Raw genomic sequence first — 21,356 nt, forward strand, 5'->3', positions numbered from 1 at the left:
CGGCAGAATGACACCCAGTGCGGACCGCCCCCACCCTGCTCCGCCACTGCTCTGGAAGAAGCTGCTCTGCTGAGAGCAGGACATCTCTGAAGACTCGGCTGGGGTTCTGTAATCTCTGGTGATACATCCCACTGGCTGAGGTGTGGTGAGCTGCAGACTGACTCCCACAAGTCACCAGCTGAGAGTTCCATGGTCCAGATGCCACTACACCCCTAGGTGCTGAAAAGTACCAACTTGAATGGCTCTGAAAGGAAATCAGACAAATTCAACCTTGAGATTTCTATACTGTCCATTGGACTGGGTTGCCCCAGCCATTCTGGGCACTCCCAGCAAATTGAAACATCCAAAACAGTAAAACACCCCAAAATCTTTCCGGTACCGAAGCCAATTGGATTGACTGTTGAATCTTCTTCCAAGTACTTTGGAAAGGACAGGAGCTTTCCCTGCACTTGAGAGCAGTCAGCTAACGTAGGGGTACAGGACAGGCCACAGGACGCTCCCAGCTCAATCCCCTCACCTCAGCATCGGCCGCCTGAGGCAGCTGCCTCACTCTGGCTCATCAGAGGTCCGGCCCTGCTTGGGAATATGAGTGGGAGAGGGCCATTGCACTCAGGTCCTGCTTATGGGTTTGTTGTGAGCCTCTGCTGGGCAACTATGGGGAACAAGGTGCTGGACTAGATCATCCATTGGTCTAATCCAGAAGGACTGTTCTTACATCCGGGCTGGACTGGAAGCAACTCCAACTTGCAAAAAGCCCTGGAACACCAAGAATTGCAGACTCCCACACTAGCAAGCAAATGAGCTATTGCTTCGCTTCTTAAAACAAAAGAAAAAAACAAACCCCCTTTGCCAAGCTTGGCGCAAACAGACCAATGAAAGTTGCATTTTTGGGTGGGTAGGAAGGGTGTCATTTTCCTTTGGCTGATTTAGGTCCTCGGCTTTTAGACTCCAGAACTGGCACAAACAGCGATGGAACTCTGCTTCAGTTCAAAGGGAGGTATGACTGGCAGGCAAGGTGACACAGCCAGTTATGTGGAAGGGAGGAGGAGGAGGGTGGGGAGGTCACAAGGGAGGAAAGAGCTCTGCACCTCAGCTCGGAATTCTTTTGGAAGAGTGGAGGGGAACAGAGGAAACCTTTCTTCCCTTTCAGTCTTTTCTCCCCCCCCCCCCCCCTTTTTCCTTTTTTCTTTCTTTTATAAGAATATGCTATACGGAATTTCCGAGGGGAAAATTCGCTAGGGATCTCGCCTTCCCCAGAAACCCCTCCACATACCTAGGGCGCGAGACAATGAGCTCAAGAAAGCCCTTTCCTTCCCCTCTCGCACCAAGCACCACATCTTTTTTTATGAATAAAAGACCCTGCTTCCCTCTTTCTGGTATGAAACTGTATCAATATGAACGGGGACTTGGGCATGAACTCTGTATTTACATACTGCTGCGTATAGACCAATCAAAAGCATCGGATTTGGACAGCTAGCCAATTGCGCTTAGTGGATAGCGGCCTCCAGTGGAAAGAATCTTTCTTGTACCGCTGCCTGTTTCCGTTCTGCAGAGCAGCGGAGCTTCGCCAGCTTGACTGAGCTCCTGAGTGGCCGCCGGCTGAGAGAACAATGGACTCAGTCCATCAAAAGCCCATTAACTGGTTTTGAAATATATTCAGAGTCGCAAAGTGATTTCATGCTCTTTATTCAGCTCATAGTGGTGAGGAGGAATGAATGAAAGTCCCCTCAAAGTATCTGCTTTATATACATTATTTACACAATGGGCTGCCCATGATTGGCTAATTCCGGAATTCTACTGTAAGCCAATCAGGTTGTGGATTCACTTCTATCTGGAGCATGACTGGGTGGTTCCTGCCAACCAATCATACTGCTGCATTGTTCTAGGACCAATCAGACTGCTGCATTCTGAATTCTATTGTTCTAGGACCAATCAGACTGCTGCATTTTAGATCCTATTGTTCTAGGACCAATCAGACTGCTGCAGTTTGGATCCTATTCAACTCAGTACATAACACCCCTCCCCTCTAAGTTCCAGTCCTGCCCGGGAGGTCGCATTCATAGTCCTCAAGGTACGCCGGCGGCCTACGTGTGCGTTGCGGCCTGGGGTGTTCCCTGGTCCGGGGTTCAGGTTCTGGCTCGTGTTCCAAGGATGCTGGCTGTGATGGGGCTATTTGGTCTGGCGCAACCGGCTCGCTCAGTCGTGCTTCTGGTTCCGGTGTCCTTTCGGCCTCGCGGGTCCTCTCTGTATTTACTGATTCTGCCTCTCCTGCTGGCCCCTCCTGTTCTATGGGCCTCATTGCCCCACTGTTCCCTTGGGACTCCTCTGACCTGTCCTCCTCCTGGTTTTCTCCCGGGAATCGTCGCCGTATCTGGTCGCAGTGGCGGCGCCAGCATTGCCCCCCATCCGTTAGCACCTCGTATGACACGGGGTCAGTGACCCTGGTGACTGTGGTGGGTACCCATGCTGGACCTGCCCCAAAATTCTTTGCGTACACTGGGTCCTGGACCTCGAAGGTCTGGGGTTTCCTGCCTTCCCCCACCACTACCTCATCCTGAGCTCTATCGGGGTGAAGGCGGTCCAATCTGATTGCAAGGCGCCGACTCATTAGTAGTTCAGCGGGGCTCCGGTCAGTCGTTGAGCTGGGGGTGCTGTGCTGTGCTAGAAGGAATGTGGCAAGGCGGTACTCCTAATCCCCTTGCGTCATGCGGCGAAGGGTGTCCTTGGTGGTCCTCACCATGCGTTCTGCTTGGCCATTGATGGCAGGGTGGAATGGCGCCGAACGGATGTGGCGGATGGCGTTCTGTGCTGTGAAGGTTTGGAATTCTCCTGACGTAAATGCAGTCCCTGAAAGGGGCCAGCAAAGTCCACATGCAGACGTGACCATGGTGCTCGGGCGGACTCCCAGGACTGGACTGGGGCCCTTGGGGGATCTGGGTGGGATTCTTGGCAGGCCTGGCAGTGTTTGACCCAGGCCTCTATCTCTCCGTTGATCCCCGGCCACCACACATAACTCCTGCCAAGGGCCTTCATTCTTACTACCCCTGGGTGTGTCAGGTGTAGGGCTGTGAGGACCCTTTTGCGGAGGGGCTGGGGAACAACGACCCTGCTTCCCCATAACATGCACCCCTTGTGGGCCGACAGTTCATGTTTGCGGGTTGTGTAGCCGGCGAATTCTGGCCCGGGGCTGCTGCTGGGCCATCCCTTCCACACCCAGTCCAGGACCCAGGAGATGACCCTATCTTTCTTGGAATGGTGTGCAACTTCTTGTGCCTGAATGGGGCGGTCGGGAAGCAGCTCCAGGCTCATAACCTCTTGTGCAGGTGCTGGGTCAGTGCCTGTTTCCGGTAGTGGTAGCCTGCTGAGGGCGTCCACATGGCCCATCGCCTTCCCAGGGCGGTGAATCAGTGCATACTGGTAGCTGGCAAGGAAAATTGAGCACCTGAGGACTCGAGGAGACAGCACTTGGGGGGTCTGCTTTTCGGGGGCAAACAAGCCAAGCAACGGCTTGTGGTCAGTCACCACGGTGAAGGGCCGCCCGTACAAGAAATCATGGAATTTTTTTACTCCCTTCACGATTGCCAGACCCTCCTTGTCGATTTGCGAGTAGTTCCGCTCGGTTGCGTTGAGTGTCTGGGAAAAGTATGCCACTGGTACCTGTCTTCCATCCGGGAGTTGGTGTCCCAGGACAGCGCCAATGTCATAGGGTGAGGCGTCACATGCTAGCACCACCGGCAGCCTCTCGTCGAAGTGTGCCAAGACCGAGTTCAAGATGAGCAAGTCCTTGACTGCCTGGAATGCGGCCTCCTGGCGCTGGCCCCACACCCAAGGGGCCCGCTTGTCCAGGAGTCTGTGTAGGGGCTCCGCTACCGCCGCCTTGTGGGGAACGAAGGAATGGTAAAAGTTCAATAGTCCCAAGAAGGCCTGAAGTTCAGTCTTGTTCTTGGGCGCTGGGGCATCACAAATGGCCCGTACCTTGTCCCCAGTCGGGTGGACCCCTTCTGCGTCCACCATAAATCCCAGAAAGTCCACCTGAGGCACTCCTAGTGGACATTTTTCCCGCTTCACCTTGATACCCGCCGTCTGGAAACGGTGCAGAACGGTGCGGAGGCGGTCCTGAAACTCCTCTGGTGTGGGCCCGGCAATCAACACATCATCGAAGAAGGGGGTGACACCAGGAATCCCTTTCAGGAGAGAGTCCATTAGATTCTGGAATATGCCTGGTGCCATGCTGACACCGAATTGCAGCCGCTTTACCCTGAACGCTCCTCTGTGCATCACAATCGTCTGTGCCTCTGCTGTGGCCTCATCTACTGGCAGCTGTTGATATGCTTGGGCCAATTCCAGCTTGCCAAAAAATTTTGACCCAGCCAGGGTGGCAAGGACATGGCTGACCACTGGCACTGGGCATGCATGGGCTGTGAGGGCCTTGTTTATGGTACATTTGTAGTCTGCGCAGATGCAGACCAAACCATTAGGCTTGACGGGTGTGACGATTGGGGTTTCCCAGGGGGCATTAGGCACCGGCTCCAGCACTCCTTGCTCCACGAGCCGGTCTAATTCCTCGTCTATACGGGGTTTCAAGGCGAACGGGACCCGGCGGGCCTTGAGCCTGACCGGTCGTACTGCGGGGTCAAGCTGTAGAGCAATGGGGGGGCCGTATACTGTCCCAATTTCCCATCGAAAACCCCTGGAATTTCCTTGCATATGGCGTCCACGTCCACTTGTAAGCTAGTGTGGTTCACCCCGATGACGGCTAGCCCCAGTGGCCCAAACCATGCCAATCCCAGTAAGCTAATGTAGGGTCCCTTGACCACAAGCAAGTCCAGTTGCCGCGTCCGCCCTCAGTATTGCACCCTGAAGGTTCCCACCCCCATTGTGGGGACCTTACATTTCTGGAAGTCCCGGAGGGTGAATGGTGCCGGCCTGAGTTTGGGACCCCCAGTAGGACACAGTTTCCTTAAGGTCCTTGCCGAGATCAAGGATAGAGTTGAACCCGTGTCAAGCTCCATGCGGCATGGGCCCCCCTCTATCTGTACCTCTACATAATTTTTCTCTACGTTGGGGTGGGGCAACTGGTATACCTGGAAGTCTGTGAGCTCCGTCGAGTTGCCTTGGTGTGTTGGGCCCCGGGACCTGGGGCTCTTGGATTGGTCATCTGATGCCTGGCGTCGGGTGGGCCGAGCCCGACACACCCGGGCGATGTGTCCCAATATTCTGCACTGCCTGCACTCTGCATTGCGGAAACGGCAGGTCCTCCTCTCGTGACTTTCTCCGCAGCTTGCGCAGTTCCCTCCTTCTCGTCGAGGCAGCTGTGGTATGTGGGCTGCTTGAGTGCGCTGCTGTACTCGGTGTACCTCCTCCCTGTCGGATCCTGAGTCGTCGGTGAGGTCTTCGTGGTGGACCCTCGGTTGGGACGGCAGGCTCGGTGGTGCCTCTTGCGTCGACCTCTCGGCAGCTTCCGTTGCCAGGGCCTCCTCCAGAGTGACCTGGAACGTTAGGTCCTTCTTAGCGTAGAGGCGTCGTTGCAGCTTCTCATCCTTCAGGCCACCGACGAGGCGGTCACGAAGCATGTTCTCCAGCTCTGTGAAGTTGCAGAACCGGGCGGCTTGGCAGAGAGAGGTCACAAACCCAGTTATGGTTTCCCCAGGGGCTTGCCGCTTTGCGTAGAAGGCATTTCGACGAGCCACCACTGAGGGCTGCGGCGAAAAGTGCCCCTTCAGCTGTTCCATTATTGTTTTGTATGGAACAGTAGCGACGTCTTCAGGCGCAAGGAGAGCCCGGGCGATTTCACGTCTCCTCTCTGCAGATGCTGAAGAATATCGCCCTCTTCTTGGCGTCTTCTTCGTCGGTGACCCCTTTGGCTTCTAGGAGGAAGGTGAAACGGGAGGCGTACGCTTCCCAGTCTCCAGATGCTGGGTTGAACGGCGAGAAGCTGCTGTCGGTTGCCATTCTGAGTTCCTTGTGTCCCGGAGCTGAAGCCTGGATACACAGTGCGAGGCAGCGGTGCGGCAGGTGGCGGTGCTGCGGTGCTGTGTGTGACAGTTAGCTCAGTGGGATCCCACCTTCGTCCCCAGTGAAATATATTCAGAGTCGCAAAGTGATTTCATGCTCTTTATTCAGCTCATAGTGTTGAGGAGGAATGAATGAAAGTCCCCTCAAAGTATCTGCTTTATATACATTATTTACACAATGGGCTGCCCATGATTGGCTAATTCCGGAATTCTACCGTAAGCCAATCAGGTTGTGGATTCACTTCTATCTGGAGCATGACTGGGTGGTTCCTGCCAACCAATCATACTGCTGCATTGTTCTAGGACCAATCATACTGCTGCATTCTGAATCCTATTGTTCTAGGACCAATCAGACTGCTGCATTTTGGATCCTATTGTTCTAGGACCAATCAGACTGCTGCAGTTTGGATCCTATTCAACGCAGTACATAACAGGCTTCTATTGCAAAAAGTGATCCTTTGTTGCAAGAAATCTGTCAAGCCACTTCCCTTATGGACTGCCAGCTTAGGAAAAGCCCCTCACTTCAGAAAATCCTCGAAAATCAACCCCCTGCATCAATTTCCTCCATTCCAACGCCATTCTTGCCCTTAAGGAAAGGACTCTTTCCCCCTCTATCTCCATAATCCCTCAAGCGTGAGGACACGTGTACACCCCGCCCCTCCCCCCACCCAGGGAAGTGCCCAAAGGTGACAATTACTGAGCAGTTAGTTGGCCAAAGAAACCAAGAGCCCATCCCCAGACTTGCCCCAGGGTATGGATGTGCAGGAGGGACGCGGGTGGCGCTGTGGTCTAAACCACAGAGCCTAGGGCTTGCTGATCAGAAGGTCGGCAGTTTGAATCCCCACGATGGGCTGAGCTCCCATTGCTCAGTCCCTGCTCATGCCAACCTAGCAGTTCGAAAGCACGTCCAAGTGCAAGTAGATCAATAGGTGCCGCTCTGGCGGGAAGGTAAACGTCGTTTCCGTGCGCAGCTCTGGCCACATGACCCAGAAGCTTTATGGCGGCTCCCTCGGCAGCCAATAAGGTGAGATGAGCGCTGCAACCCCGAGTCGGTCACGACTGGACCTAATGGTCAGGGCTCCCTTTACCTTTAGCTTTACTTAAGAGGTGCCTGGACATGTTTGCCTGTGTTAAGCTTGTACTGAGTGAGAAGTCTGGACATGTTTGCCTATGGCCTGTCCACCGTCCCTCAGATCTGTGGGAATGTTCAGGGATGCAGGAGAGGATATATTGTCTGATTATATCCTTATCCAACTTGTCTTAACAAGTTCCACAATTTAGCAGAGTAACCTTCCCCTCTTCTAAAATTGGCAGCGGATGCGTTTGCTCAGGCTTGCTAAAGCCTCTATAATAACTGTTCTGGTATTTCCCCCTTATTCCCTCATAAAAGATAAGACACGACACAGTCTTCTATAAAAGTATAAAAAGAGTTTACTCACATTCTGTTCACAATCGGATCCCAGAAGGCAGACTTAGCTTAGAAAAGTAACATACACTTGAAAACTATTCCATAAGAAGACAGTCCCTTTGTCCTCTCTTGGCTGGAGGCCAAGAGGGCATCTTTGGCTAAGCAGATGTTGCTTCTTCGATGCATGTGGTGAAAGAGAGAGAGAGATGGCTGCCCTGCCCTGTGCTTTTGTCGTTACCTGCACAGGTGAGGCCACACCCACCTTTAGTCACATGTAGAGGAAGTTTGTCTCAGCCCAGATTCCTATGCCCCACAAATAACCCAGAGATGCATTTTGAGTAAGAGGATACATTCTACTCATGTTAAAACACGCTGATTCCTGGACCATCCGTGGGCTGGATTGAGAAGGCGATTGGGTCTGTATGCAATGTATTCTGGGTGACCGTGGGAAGTTTTAAAAGTCAATGTCACCCCCTGTTCGGGGTTCTTACTCCTGTGGGAACCTGTTGCGCAACAAAACAAGATCTTGGTCTCCTGACCGATGTTTTGCTCCAATTAGTGGCTGGAATCTCCATTTCTGACCGCAAGTACCCGCGGGCTCTGCCCGACGAGCTGGGCTGTTGAGTAGCCTCACACCCCGGAATTTTCCTCATAAATGCCAACTCACCCATAGAGGCAGAATAGGAAGCCAGCCCTCCAGGACTTGCTCCTCTGCTGTAAACATAGTTAAAGTTCAGCTGCAGCTAGTAAGACCAAGCACTGGGCGCCTCTCACAGAATCAAACGCTAAAATTGGGTCGAGTGCTTCTCTCCAGAATCTCTTTCCAGGATTATGGCTTCAAATGCCTCCTTCTAATAGCAAATTCATCTGGGGAGACCCGATAGACGGCGGACAAACACATGGAAAGCACATTTGGTGGTGGGGAATAAGAGGGTGCTGCTCCACAAACCTTAAAAAACACCCTCTCCAATGGCATGGCACTTGGATGACCCTGTGGTTCTACCCCTGGGGCTGAGGGTGATGAAACAATTACTGAGACAGCTAAAGTGCTGGTGGTGAAAAACCCACTTCAAATGAGACCAAACAAGGGTTAGAGCTCAACGTCGAGCCTACCAAGTGGCGATAGCGATGGTGAGGAGGACCATTGTTGCTGGATCTGTTGGTGAAACAGTACCAGGAGACTCTTTCAGGTGGTTCATAGTCTAACAGAACCACCTTTGCCATCAGGGTCTGATACAGAGTCCAAGATCTCCTGTAATGACTCCTGTCATGAGTTTTTTTCCAGATAAAATTGCTCAGGTTTGGAAAGAGTTTTTCTGCAGATAAAAAGAGGGAGACTCCACCAAGGTAGGAGGGTGCCAGAGCTCTGCCTAGTCAGAGACATAGAATGGCTTGCCAGTTCCCGGGGCCACGTGGAGGAGGGGGTAGGAGGGAGGGAAACAGATGGAGTATGCATGCGCATTCGACTGCCTAATGGCATCCACATCACCCAGGGGATCACAGCCCCAGAGATAAGAAAAGAAGAGCCACCCCACTTACCTGATCGCATGGACAAGCCGTTGTCATCGGACCCCAGTGATGGAAGCGTGCAGCTGTATTGAGGCAGCACCAGGTGCTGAAATTGTGCACCTCTAAAAATTTTGTGCCTGGGGCAACTGCCCCTGTGCCCCGCAGCCCACTACGCCACTGGGTCTAGTCAAGTAAAGTGAAGTTGATCCTCCACTGTGGGTTACTTTTGTTCAAAGCAAGATTCCTCTGGAGGGAGAGGATGTTGCAAAGTAAGTCAGAGGCAAAGCAGCCCCAAGCCAGGTTCTGTGTTTGCACACATGATTTGCAGTGAGCCATGGGCTAAATTGCTGCTGTTGTTTATAGCCCAGAACAGCAGGTGTAGGCGAAAGGTCTAAAGTTAGACAACCAGGTCTTGGTCAAGGCATCCACTGACCAGCAGGCCATAGAGAAGAGGAACATCAGCATTTCAACTCTGAGCCAAAAGTTTGGCTTTTGCTATTTTTTGACACCCTTGGTCATGAGCCAAGTGTGATTCTTGAACTGTGAATGCTGACTTTGCCAAATCCATACAGGCCCTTTTCATCTCTCATGCTCAGGTAGTAGCAGCTACAGCTCAGGAGAGGATTTTCCATTTGCTCCTTTTCCATGGGGTGGGGAAAACTCAACACTTTTAATCTTGTCTTATTTTTATGCAAATTGGGTGGTCCAAAACAAGGAGACTTATATCTGCACCCTCTCTTAAGCACAGATGGCCTGCAGGAGAATTTCCTGTCCTTAAAAGTAAAACTGAACTTTTTTGGCAGTGCAACTGCAGGGAAGGCATTGTCTGCCACGTTTGCAGTTGAAGGCAGAGCTTGGGGGGGGGGGCAGGAATGTTCAGCAGAGGGCAACCAAAATTATCAAGGGGCTGGAGCAACTCCCAGATGAGAAGCTAAAACATTTGGGGCTTTCTAGTTTAGGGGGGAAATGAGTAAGGGAGGACACGGTCAGGGGTACACGCATAGTGTAGAGCAAGTGGAATGCGATCAGTTTTTCATCCCTCCATAATTCCAGAACCCAATGGGGCCATCCAGTTGTGGGTTACTGGGTGGTTGTTGTTTTGATTTTGATTACAGTCGTACCTTGGAAGTTGAATGGAATCAGTTCCGGGAGCCAAAACGTTCAAGAACTAAGCTGTTTGAAAACGAGGGTACAAGAGCAAAAAAAGAGGACAGCCTGAGGCACTGCCAGCCCGAGCTGGGAAAAGAGGTGGGCGGGGTCGCCACTGCCATGCCCCTTTCCCCAGCTCGGGCTGGCAGGGGCCATGACGGGCAGAGCAGCCCAATCCTGAGCCACCTGAGCCCGAGACCCCAACACCTCCCCCTCAACCTGGACATTTCCTTTAAAATGTAAAAAATCGCCCAGATAGGCATGTTGGTCCCCCAAAAGAGGACATGTCCGGGTTTCCCCAGACATATGGCAACCCTAAATTGTGGTGGAAGATGACCCTGGACATACTGGCAAAGCCTTGTATGGTACGGCATGGAAAGGGGAACTAGAATAAAGGACTGAAGGGGCTGCATTAGTGAGGTTGTTAGAGCAAGTTTCCTTGGAATGAGGCTCAGCGGAGACTGTGGTGTCTTTATGATATATGGTTTATTCACACACATATACAACCTGAGCCGAAGATGGAGAGGCTCACAGCATTAATGCCCCAGAAGGTCTTGCTTCTTCCAGTTAAATCCTTCGAATCAAGAAGAAATCAGGCATGGCTCTCTCTCTGTGACTTCTGCCAACTTCCAGCCCAGCTCTCTCACACAACTCTGACCTTTTCCTTTCTCATTCCCAGCCAGGCGAGGGAGGAGGCCCACCCTCATTTGCCCTCTGGCACAGAGCAACCACAAGGTACATAGGTGGCAACTATGACCCTTGCTTGGTTAATTCAACAATGGAATCCTCCATTAGATTTTCACCCTTGCAGACTAGCTTCTAAACTCACAAGGCTGAGGGACTAGGCAAGACCAAGGCTATTTCAAAACCAGTTTTTAGGTGCATTTAGCTTTGTGTTCTATAGCTTTTAGCCCAATATTGATTGATGGGGAATGGAGGCTTATTTTGGGATGGTTTGTGGTGCACAGCCCTGTCTTGTCTTGTCCTCGTGAGTGTGTGTGTGTGTGTGTGTGTGTGTGTGTGTGTGTTTCAAGGGCTTTTTGCTTGTTCACCGGGATCCTTCAGAAGGAAGAGACAAAAGAGTAGTGGCATTTTAGGACAACATAACAAAAACTTATGCAGGCATAGCCTATTTCATCAGAAGCATAAAGGAGACTGAGGAGGTTGATTGATAGTTTGTTTGTTTTTTTAAATAATTTTTTATTAAGGTTTTAAACAAACAAAAAAGAAAAACAACACACACAAAAAACAATACCTAACTTAACAATAAAAACACAAAACATAACAATTAAAAACAAACTCTCTTTTCCATTTCCAATTTTAAATTACTTATTTTCTGGACTTCCTCATACCTCCCTCTTTTGTATTCCAATCCACATTATCTGTCCAGCAGTTTCTTTTCCACTTTTTTAATCTCAATCTTTAATTTAATAAAACGTTAAGATATATAACTTCAACTTTTTTTAAAACCTAATCCTTGATCTTAATGTCATATAGCTTTAAATTTTTCCCTTTTATTATCAAATTTCCATTTCTTTAAACATCTTTAATCTTGGTCTTTAATCTTAATCTATCCTAACTTTAACCTGTACAGCTGGAAACCACTTGTTTTCAGTCCAACATCACTCTAACATTCCTTAATTTTGCAGTGTTTCTGAAGATAGTCTTTGAATTTCTTCCAGTCTTCCTCCATCGACTCTTCTCCCTGGTCACGGATTCTACCAGTCATTTCAGCCAGTTCCATATAGTCCATAAGTTTCATCTGCCATTCCTCCAGCGTGGGAAGTTCTTGTGTCTTCCAATACTTTGTGATGAGTATTCTTGCTGCTGTTGTTGCATACATAAAGAAAGTTCTATCCTTTTTTAACACCATTTGGCCGACTATGCCCAGGAGAAAGGCCTCTGGTTTCTTAGGGAAGGTATACTTAAATACCTTTTTCAATTCATTATATATCATTTCCCAGAAAGCCTTAATCTTTGGGCACGTCCACCAAAGGTGGAAAAATGTACCTTCAGTTTCTTTACATTTCCAACATTTGATTGATAGTTTGAGGTATTGGTTGAGGCTAAGGCACCTGAAAAATCATATCACCCCTTATATACCCAATTGATGGCTCTGCTCTGCAGATGACGGCTTCCTGCAGGTACCATCTGTGGGCTGTAAAACACTGGAGCAGTCAATGACAACATTCCTAGAGTGTACATGTTAGAACATGGGGAGGGATGTCTGTCCAGCAAGCAGGTAAACTTCCTGGGGACGGACTTCCTCCGCATGTGACCAGAGGTGGGTGTGGCCTCACCTGTGCAGGTAAATGATAAAAGCACAGGGCAGGCAGCCATCTCTCTCTCTCTGCCATTTTTCTTTCGAAGAAGAAGTATCTAAAGATGCTCTCTTGGCTCTCAGCCAAGAGAGGAGGAAAGGACTATCTTGCTATAAGATAGATTCTGAATGTATGTAACCTTTTTAAGCCTGTCTGCCTTCTGGGATCATATTGTGAAGAGAACGTGAGTAAACTCTTTTATGCTTTTATAAAGACTGTGTCGTGTCTTGTATTTTAAGAGGGAACAAAAGGGGAAATTACCAGGGTAATTATTATAGAGGTTCTCGCGAACCTGTGCAGATGTTACAGTTGCGAACTTAAAAGGGAATGTTTATAAACTCTGCTGATATTTTGGGAACTTGTTAGCACAAGTTGGATAAGGATATAATTAGTCAATATATCCTCTCCTGCACCCCTGAACATTCCCACAAAGGGTTATGGGCCCAGTATTGCATATTTCTGCGTATTTTTGAAGGATTGCATTGGATTGTAATTTTGAGTTGAGTAGTATTTTTCTGAGTTAACTTCCTGGTAAACACATGGTCCTTTGTTCCATTGTGCACTGGGGATTAAGCAACCCCCCCCCTTCCCTCAGAGTTCACAGTGACCCAAGGCAGTGAAGAATTGTTTTGCATTTTGAGATTTTGATTTTAAAATTTTGAGAAATTTTGAAATTTTGAAGAATTTTCAAATTTTGGATTTTGAGATGGCTAGAGCAGCTTTTGATAGTGATGCAAAGCTAGGAATGCCTGTGCTGAATGAACACAATTTCATACACTGGAAGCAGCGCTTGATAGCATGTTTAGATTATAAGCACATTTTGGAAGCTTTAAACCCTCAACCTACAGGATCATCTGAGGAAGCTTTAGCCAAGATAAGTGCTTGGAAATGCATGAACAGTGAAGCTAGACACATAATTTTGAGTGGACTTCATGATGATCAGCTATCATTAATAAATAGTACAGGTGATGCATCTCAAATCTTAAGAGATATTGAGCGCGTGTATGGAGAATCTAGCATAAACTGCTTCAGAAACTTGGTGTGTAAATTAACCAGATTGAGGATGAATTCAAAAGAGGAATTCACAGAGCACATCAACAAGTTTACTGAGATTATTCAAAGAATTGATCTGACTCCCAAAGCTTTTGATAAAGATACAAAGATAGCATTTTTGTTATCATCACTTGGACCACGTTTTAGCGCATTTGTAAGTTTGATGGACCATAGACAAGGTTTGACTTTTAAGGACTTGATTGGTTATTTAAAAGAAGAATGCAGAGATAGAGCTGAATCTCCAGTGAGAAATACTAGAAGCAAGGACAGTAGTTATGCATCTAGGCAATTTACAAAGTCGAAAGAGATGCCTAAGAAGGTGATTTGTTTCAATTGTAACAAAGACGGACACATTGCAAAGAATTGCAGGGCTCCTAAAGCAAAGAAACCCCACCCCTTTCAGCCAAAAGGGGAAAAGAAGGGGAAATGTGAATGCACATGGTTACTGCAAGAAAGGAATTTAACTGTCCAGAATCGTGAAAAACGTAATAAAGGAGAGATTTTTCTTAGTCTGCTTCTGTGTAGGAACTGTTTTTGGATGTTTTGGTTGTTTAACTGTTGTGTGTTTGCTGCCCTGGACTCCTTTGGGAGGAAGGGTGGGATATAATGATGCCGAGTAGTGCCTCCTGCCCATAACTGAAGGTTTTGTGGAGGCGCCATAGCCTCAGTGTGTCAGCACTTGCATTGCATGCAGAAGGTCCCAGGTGCAGTCCCTAGCACCTGCAGTTAGAAGCTCAATGTAGGTAGGAGCCTCTCTTTGCCCAAGACCTTGGAGAGCTTCTGCCACTCAGGGTGGAAGTGGGCAATACTGGGCTAAATGGACCAAGAAGGTTTAGGATCAGGGACTTCCTTCTCTTAAATGAGACACCTTCCCAGGTGGATGAGCCCCACTGCTCGTCACTTCCCTCTACAGCACGGGCAGAAACCACCTTCTTGACTGTTGGACCCCCTAGTGGTCTCATCTGCTCAATTGGTCGGAGCCTGGCTGTCAGGGCTGATTCAGCTGCAGTTCAGCATCAAAACTCAGAGATGAGCAGTAAGGTGGACTCTTTCTTCAGAGAGACAAAACCCGAGAGAGAAACTCCACAGGCAGGACTAGCCCCAGTTGCCAGAACGGAGGATCTTAGCCTCCTCCTAAGGTAGGGCTATCAGACATCAACAGCTTCTGGGTCTTCCTTTAAGATGCTCAACAATTTGGGGGTCTTCCTAAAAATAGCCCCACAGCTTTCGGGGTGTCTTGGTTTCTACTTTATGAAATATGGCATCCCTAGCCTAAGGCTCCTCCCCAGTCGGCTGACTTCCCAACAGTCGTGGAGGGGCTCTCTGTGCCTTTTGTTCTGCTCCATGTAATGCCTCCCTTGTTCCTGGGGACAGAGGAGGAGGGGAGAAGGGAACAGTGGACATGGCAGGTGCCTGGGGATCTGTTGCAGCCTCAGCCTCCACCTCCTCCTCCTCCTCAACTGCCTCAGTCTCCCTTAAACCTGTTGCTTGTTTAGCCTCCAACCCATCTGCTCCCCCTTCTTCTTCTTCTTCTTCTTCTTCTTCTTCTTCTTCTTCTTCTTCTTCTTCTTCTTCTTCTTCTTCTGACCTGTCTCCTGCTTCTCACCATCAGTCTCCTGGCTTTGAGCCTTCCCACTTTGATGCTTCCCGGGGGGGGGGGGGGGTTCCCTGGCTGTAGCCTCACGCCATTCCTCCTCCTCTAGCCAGTACCCGACACTAGCTTTGTGTACAGGGGAAGCCCCTAACTCACTGAGGTTTTGAGACCCATCAACACCCCTCACCTGGTTAGCCCACCAGTTGAAGCCATTCCTGGGGTGTGGCTGCTGCTGCAGTCTCACAGTTTCTAAGAGCCGCAGGTGAGAGCTGTCGTGACCAAAGGTGGACAAACTACCCCAGAAGGAGCACAACGTGCCCCCCACCAGAGGTACTACCCCTCCTCTTGCACCCTTGAGTCATGAAGGACAGAGAGTGGAGAGTTGAATGTGTGTAGAAACCAGCCTCCCTTAGGAAAACAAAGTTTACATTCATCACTCCACCCACTTTCACTTGTGGCCCCTCCCACCACAGGAACACGTCCCCTGGAAGGTTTCCCAGAGGAGAATATGGCCCTTAAGACTGAAAAAGAGTCCCCAACTCCAAACTAGTGACGAACTGCCATTGATGGCTCCAGCTGGATGTTGAAATCTCCCTCTAAGCTCCTTCTCAGAGCCATGTTCCCTTCCAACAACTGGCTTCCTCCTGCAGGTCAAACAGTCCCCTCAGTACAAGGACCCATTGTTTCTCCATGTGCATTTTCAGCAGCCTCCCATGTGACTGCCAGTGATATCATTTTTCCCATCCTCAGATTTTGCCCCACCCCCGGCAGCCTAAAATTCTCATTAGCTTATAACTTCAAAGGAAATAAGACATCTCCAGCTGAGCAAGACCTGGTATTTTCCCCTCTTCAGATAGCTCTGGATCTTCAGCTGCGGAGGGAAAATGCCCATGGTCCTTTCAAAATTTCCAATGTATTCGTAGGAACATCACCTGTCTTGGCAAAAAGGAAGGAACAAATGTCTCAGATGCAAGCGCTTTAATCTGGAATTGCTATTCTTAACTCCATGTGGCTGGGGTATTCTGGGGCTTCTGTACCTTGAACTAATAATTTCTTGTTTGCATGTTCTACCCCAGCTGCTGCTCCCTGTTCAGTTCACCTGGGGGATTAATTATGCGTTGTCATTTGATTCGTCACGGTCTGTTCCATACATGCCGGGTGGATAAAATGACTAATTCATGTCATGTCTAACTGGTTTGAGCGAAAGGCTTCTCAGAAGCTAGGGCATGTCATAAAAGACAGCAATGTACAAAAGCGGGTGGAGGGTGGACATTAAAATCAGTCCAAAGAATTCAAATGTCTGGGTGCTCAAGAAATGTTTAAATGATAGCACAGAGCTGTTGGCATAAAAAAGGTCTTCAAGAGATGCCTGAAAGTCAGCATTTCATTACAGATCAGCCTTCTCGCTGATTCAGTCACTTGTGCAGACAGCTCAACTTCTGCAACCAATGACCTCCTGCAGAGTGTAGCCACAAAAGAGAGTTTTGGGAGGACTGGAGGACAGGCTTGCAGTTCATTCAGGGCAGAAGCAATGGGAGAAGGGCCATAGCTTAGTGGTAAAGCAGCTGCTTACATACAGAAGCTCTCAGGTTCCATCTGTTGTATCTTCAGCTAGAATGTCCTCTGTCTGAAACCTTGGAGAGTTTTTGCCATCCATTGCGGACAAGACTGAGCTAGATAGAGCCATAGTGGGACTCAGTATAAGGCAGCCTCCTATTGTCCCAGCAACAAGCCTTTGCCACGCACAGAGGACTCCTTAAAGACATGAAATAAATAAAGCTGCCCTGGAAAGGGATGCTGAACATGAGTCACAATTAGAAAGCCCTGGGAGAACAAAACACTCGGACACAGTGCCTTTAAAGCACGGACCTGGGCCTAGGAAGCATGGGGCACCAGGTACCTGTGGCTGAGCCTTGAGAGACTGCTGTCCAAGGTGCTGAAGGGATTGAATACAAAGATGCAACTGTTAGAATGTCAAGGGGCATGATGGTGCTTTGAATGCATAAAGCAGATGCGGCCTAACTTGCACAGTTGCAGAATGAACTGAATTGAGCTGGAAGAAGCAGGACTACATGGGATGTAGAAAGCTGTACAGGAAATGGCTCTGGGTGGCCCACTGGGAGAGGCACATGATGCAAAAAGCGGCAGTTTCAACCCATTCATGGGAAACTGAGCTCTGAAATCCTGGAGAGCAGCTGCTGGCTGTGGCAGACCATACAGAACTAGATGGCCCAGTGGTCTCACTGGGATGCCTTGACTTGCAATCCTTACAACAACCCTGCAGAGCAGTTCAGTGTTATCTCGAGTTGCAGAATAGCAAGGCGTGATGCCGAGGTGGATGCAGGGTGGCCCACCCAAGGAGTTCATGGTAGGGGGACCTAATGAGGCCAAACTCCGTCTTCTGTAGCCCACTCCTGCATATTGTAATAAACAAAAATCTGCCCTTATTCCCTTATGGGGAACACAAGAGCCCTTCTAGAGTCCTTTGTAGGTTCTCCATCGGTTGGAGAAAATAACAGAGGCCAAGCAGAGAAGATTGAGAAGGCGGAGACCCACTGAAGGCGGAGACCCACTGAAATCACAAGCGGGAGAAGCTTGTGAACTTGGGATCCGGCTGGCACCTTTGTGCCTCCCCTACTCGCGGGGAAACCCTGTTTCGGTGATCCGGAGCGACGTGGGGTGAGTGGCGCGGTGCTTCGAATCGACTGCTTTTTTCACGGAGTGAAGCCGCATTGCTGTTGCCGGAGAGCGCTGACTTTTTCCTGTGGACAATTGGACTTTAAACAACTACCCGTGAGTAGAACGCAAAATTGGATCTTCAAATAATTTAATTTGGCACCGAAATGGGGAAGGTTTTAAACAGGAAGTCCGCCTTCCCCTTTTTTGTAAATAGATTGAAGCAAAGACGTTATAAGCTAAAGTCTTTGGAAGCTTTTGGCAAAGGATTGAATTTTCATTGGTTAAAGTTACAAACCCCCCCCCCCCCCGGAAGCAGGAGAAGGGGGGGGGGATTTGGACTTAGCGAGCCTGCAGGAGGGAGTGAAAAATCAAATTATCACTGCTCCGAACCTGGAAAAGGGCTGCCAGAAAAAGGGAAATTTTGGGAGAGTTCATTGACTGTGAACAGAACATTTTTGACAATTAGTTATATAAGAGAAAGATACTGTTTCCATTGTCCTCTTCTGTGTTTAAAAAAGAGGAAAAGTAACTGGAAAGTGAAACTATTTTTATGGTCTGAATTGTGCTTGAAAGGATTGATACAAGTGGAGACTGTTTCCCTCTAGAGGGAGTTTTTGAAACTGTCACAGGACTGCACCAGCTGTATGATAAGTAAGTGTGAGAACTAGAGATTGACCTTGGACCACTCAAAATGTTGATAGGAGAAACCATTGTGACGGTATTATGTAAGATAAGCTATTCGCTGGAACAGCTCCATAAGAAGACAGATGACACTTCTTTTAAAATTGACAATTTGGACCAAAAAGTAACTAATTGGAGTCAAAAAGTGAGCATCAATACAGGAACAATTCAGGACTTGGCACAAGAAATTACTTTGGTTGGACAGATTGTGGAGGAGAAAGAGAAAGCTGTGGTGGCTGAGCCTAAGGTAATACAAGTGGGATTTTCAGCCACACAGAAGCAAATTGAGGACTACAAGTTGAGGCCTTCTACGATTGAATCTAGAAAAAGCCAGATTTTGAAGATTGGATCCCGGCTTGGACGGAAAAAGGAAAGTTGGAAAGATCCTTCTATGCAGGGATTAACTGACTTTTGGGACATGGACTTGGGTTTGGAGGAGACTGGAGTTTTGGGGGCCTTGGGACTTGGAGGAATATTGAAACATGTCATGAAACATCTTATAGACCTCAGCTTTAACTATGGAAATTTGGCTGACTTGTCCGGAAGGAATAAAAGTATTGCTAGGTTGGAGTTTTCTTGAGATTTGCTTTTTGGCACTAAAGAATATGAAGAAGACCTGCAGAAGGGACCTGGAAAAGACTTAAGAGCCTCGGACATAAGATCTCCAGGTTGATGGACTATATGGATTTGACGGAAAGGACTGGCAGAATCCAAAACCAGGGAGAGGAGATGGTGGATGAAGATTAGAGATTTTAAAGTTTATATATAGAAATATTGCAAAATTAATGAATGATAGAAAAATGGTGGAAAGAAATTTTATAGCTTTAGTAGAAATGTTATAAGGAGTTAAGGATATATGAGTATTTAGTTTTTAATGATAAAAAATATGTTAAGATATTTATAATAAGACAGAAAATAGAGAAAGATGGAAAGGGTTTGCTGAAACAATTAATAGAAGTGGAATACAAAAAGGGAGGTGAGAGGAAGTAGAGGAAACAAGGGAATGAAAAATAGAGTATGGAAAGGGTGTGATTTATGTTTTTAAATGGTTATTGTTTTGTTTTGTTTAGGGTTAGGGTTTTGTTTAGTTTAGTTCAATGTGATTAGGTTGTGTTTTGTATTGTTATATATTGTATTGTATTGTTCTTTTTTTCCTTTCTTTGTTCTTTCTCTTTTGTTTCTTTTCTTTTCCTTTTCTGTAATTTTTAAAAGTAATAAATATTATTATTTTTTTTAAAAAAGAGAGAAGCAAAGCAGCTAGTAAGCCTGATCTTTATTGAACTGTTGCAACAGGGCGCTCCCCCCACAGGCAGGAGAAGGAGGAGGACTCCGAACAAAGATGTGCCTGCCCTTATAGAGACATTTTAAATTGCCTGCCCTGGAGTCCAAGGCCACCCCCAGAAACATCATACCTACATCACAGAAGGGGTGTAGCTCAAGACCACCCCCCAGATACATCGTACCTACATCACAGAAGGGGTGTAGCTCAAGACCACCCCCCAGATACATCGTACCTACATCACAGAAAGGGGTGTAGCTCAAGACCACCCCCCAGATACATCGTACCTACATCACAGAAAGGGCGGTCTACAACAGACATCTGAGTGCGTTGTTTACCTCCTGTCTGGTAGGTTACCTGTTAGTGGAAGACAGGAGTGCCTGGTGTGCTCTGGTCCAGGGGGTCATGCAGAGTCGGACATGACTAAACAACAGCAACAAAGTTCTCCATTCCTTTTCTGCACCAAACTTGATTATCGGAGGACAGGAAAATACTAGCAAAAGAAAAGAAAGAAAAAGCTGACCTTGTCTTGTGTTTCTTTCCTGGAATAAGAAAAAAATGAAGAGACACGAAAATTCTAAGGTGCCAGAACAAGCTTTGCCTGCTACTGGTAGTAAACAAACCAGAAGAGACAGAAGATGACCGACTTTCCATTGAAGAAGCCTTGACCCGTTTGAATAAAGGTAAGAACAAAGATAGGGCTCAGTGCTTATGCCCCAATCCAGCAAAGAAGAACAATGCATGTAAATCAGCTCCAGTACGTTTGTCTCTTGCTGGATCATGAACTGGGAATAAAGCTGGTGCATATCTGAGTGTTAGTACTGAACTGCATTGTTTCCAATATGATGTGCTTTTGAATGGGTACTCCTATTCATCTTTTAGCTCATCAAGCCATACTTTAAAATGGTGTTTACATGTGACCAGGGTTGGGTAAGGTCCTTACCGTCAGGATGCTAATACTTGGATGCTCAGTTGAGGTTTATCCCATTCTCTTCAGCTGTTTAAGGACTGCCCCTCTTTCTGATTTACTGCCGCTGAACTTTGTGCCATCTGCAGATTTCAACATGCTTCTACTTAACATGACCCAAACCATTGGTTGGCTTTCATTGAATTCTGTGGACACAGTAAAAAAAAGCTGCCATCTGGTTTCTCTCTGGATGTTCGGATTGTGGAACACAGATTTGCTCTCCACCGTAACCATGTCTCTCAGCATACCACTTTATTTCCCCCCAGATAGGTGGCTACTATTCACTTGTAGGAAGATGTGCTTATTTAGATTACAACATTGCAGTGGGAGCAAAAGCCACCTTTCTTCTCTCAAGAGGGTTAGTCGAGTTTTTGTTGTTATGGAAAAATCCAGGTGGGAGGCTGCTCAGAGCCCGTGGGTCCCTGCGGAACAAAGAAGGAGGCCAGCCACCAACCGGAGCAAATAGCAGAGACCAAAGCTGATTGCGCAACAGGTTCAGAGAGGAATTGAACCCTGAGAACGGGGTGACAAGGACTTTTAAAAGTTCCTATCTTATCCCAGCAGGCAGTTCGCTAAACATCACCACTCCATCAGAAAAGGGGAGGGTTATACATGATTCACATAGGAGGAATGTGTTGGGGTAACATGCAAATACAGGATATGTCTTGGGAAATCGCTCCACTTCCCAGTGGGGAGGAGTTG

The 21,356-nt window shown here is 48.1% G+C and overlaps 1 protein-coding gene across 1 annotated transcript in view; it reads right to left on the minus strand.

Annotated features, from left to right (window-relative positions):
• The window catches only part of LOC308467778 (uncharacterized protein), a 624,927-nt gene that overhangs the window by 365,701 nt on the left and 237,870 nt on the right, over positions 1 to 21,356 (minus strand). The gene's annotated exons all lie outside the window — the stretch shown is intronic.

Source organism: Podarcis pityusensis, assembly GCF_964106645.2.
Source record: "Podarcis pityusensis genome assembly, chromosome: W".
Lineage (NCBI taxonomy): Eukaryota > Metazoa > Chordata > Lepidosauria > Squamata > Lacertidae > Podarcis > Podarcis pityusensis.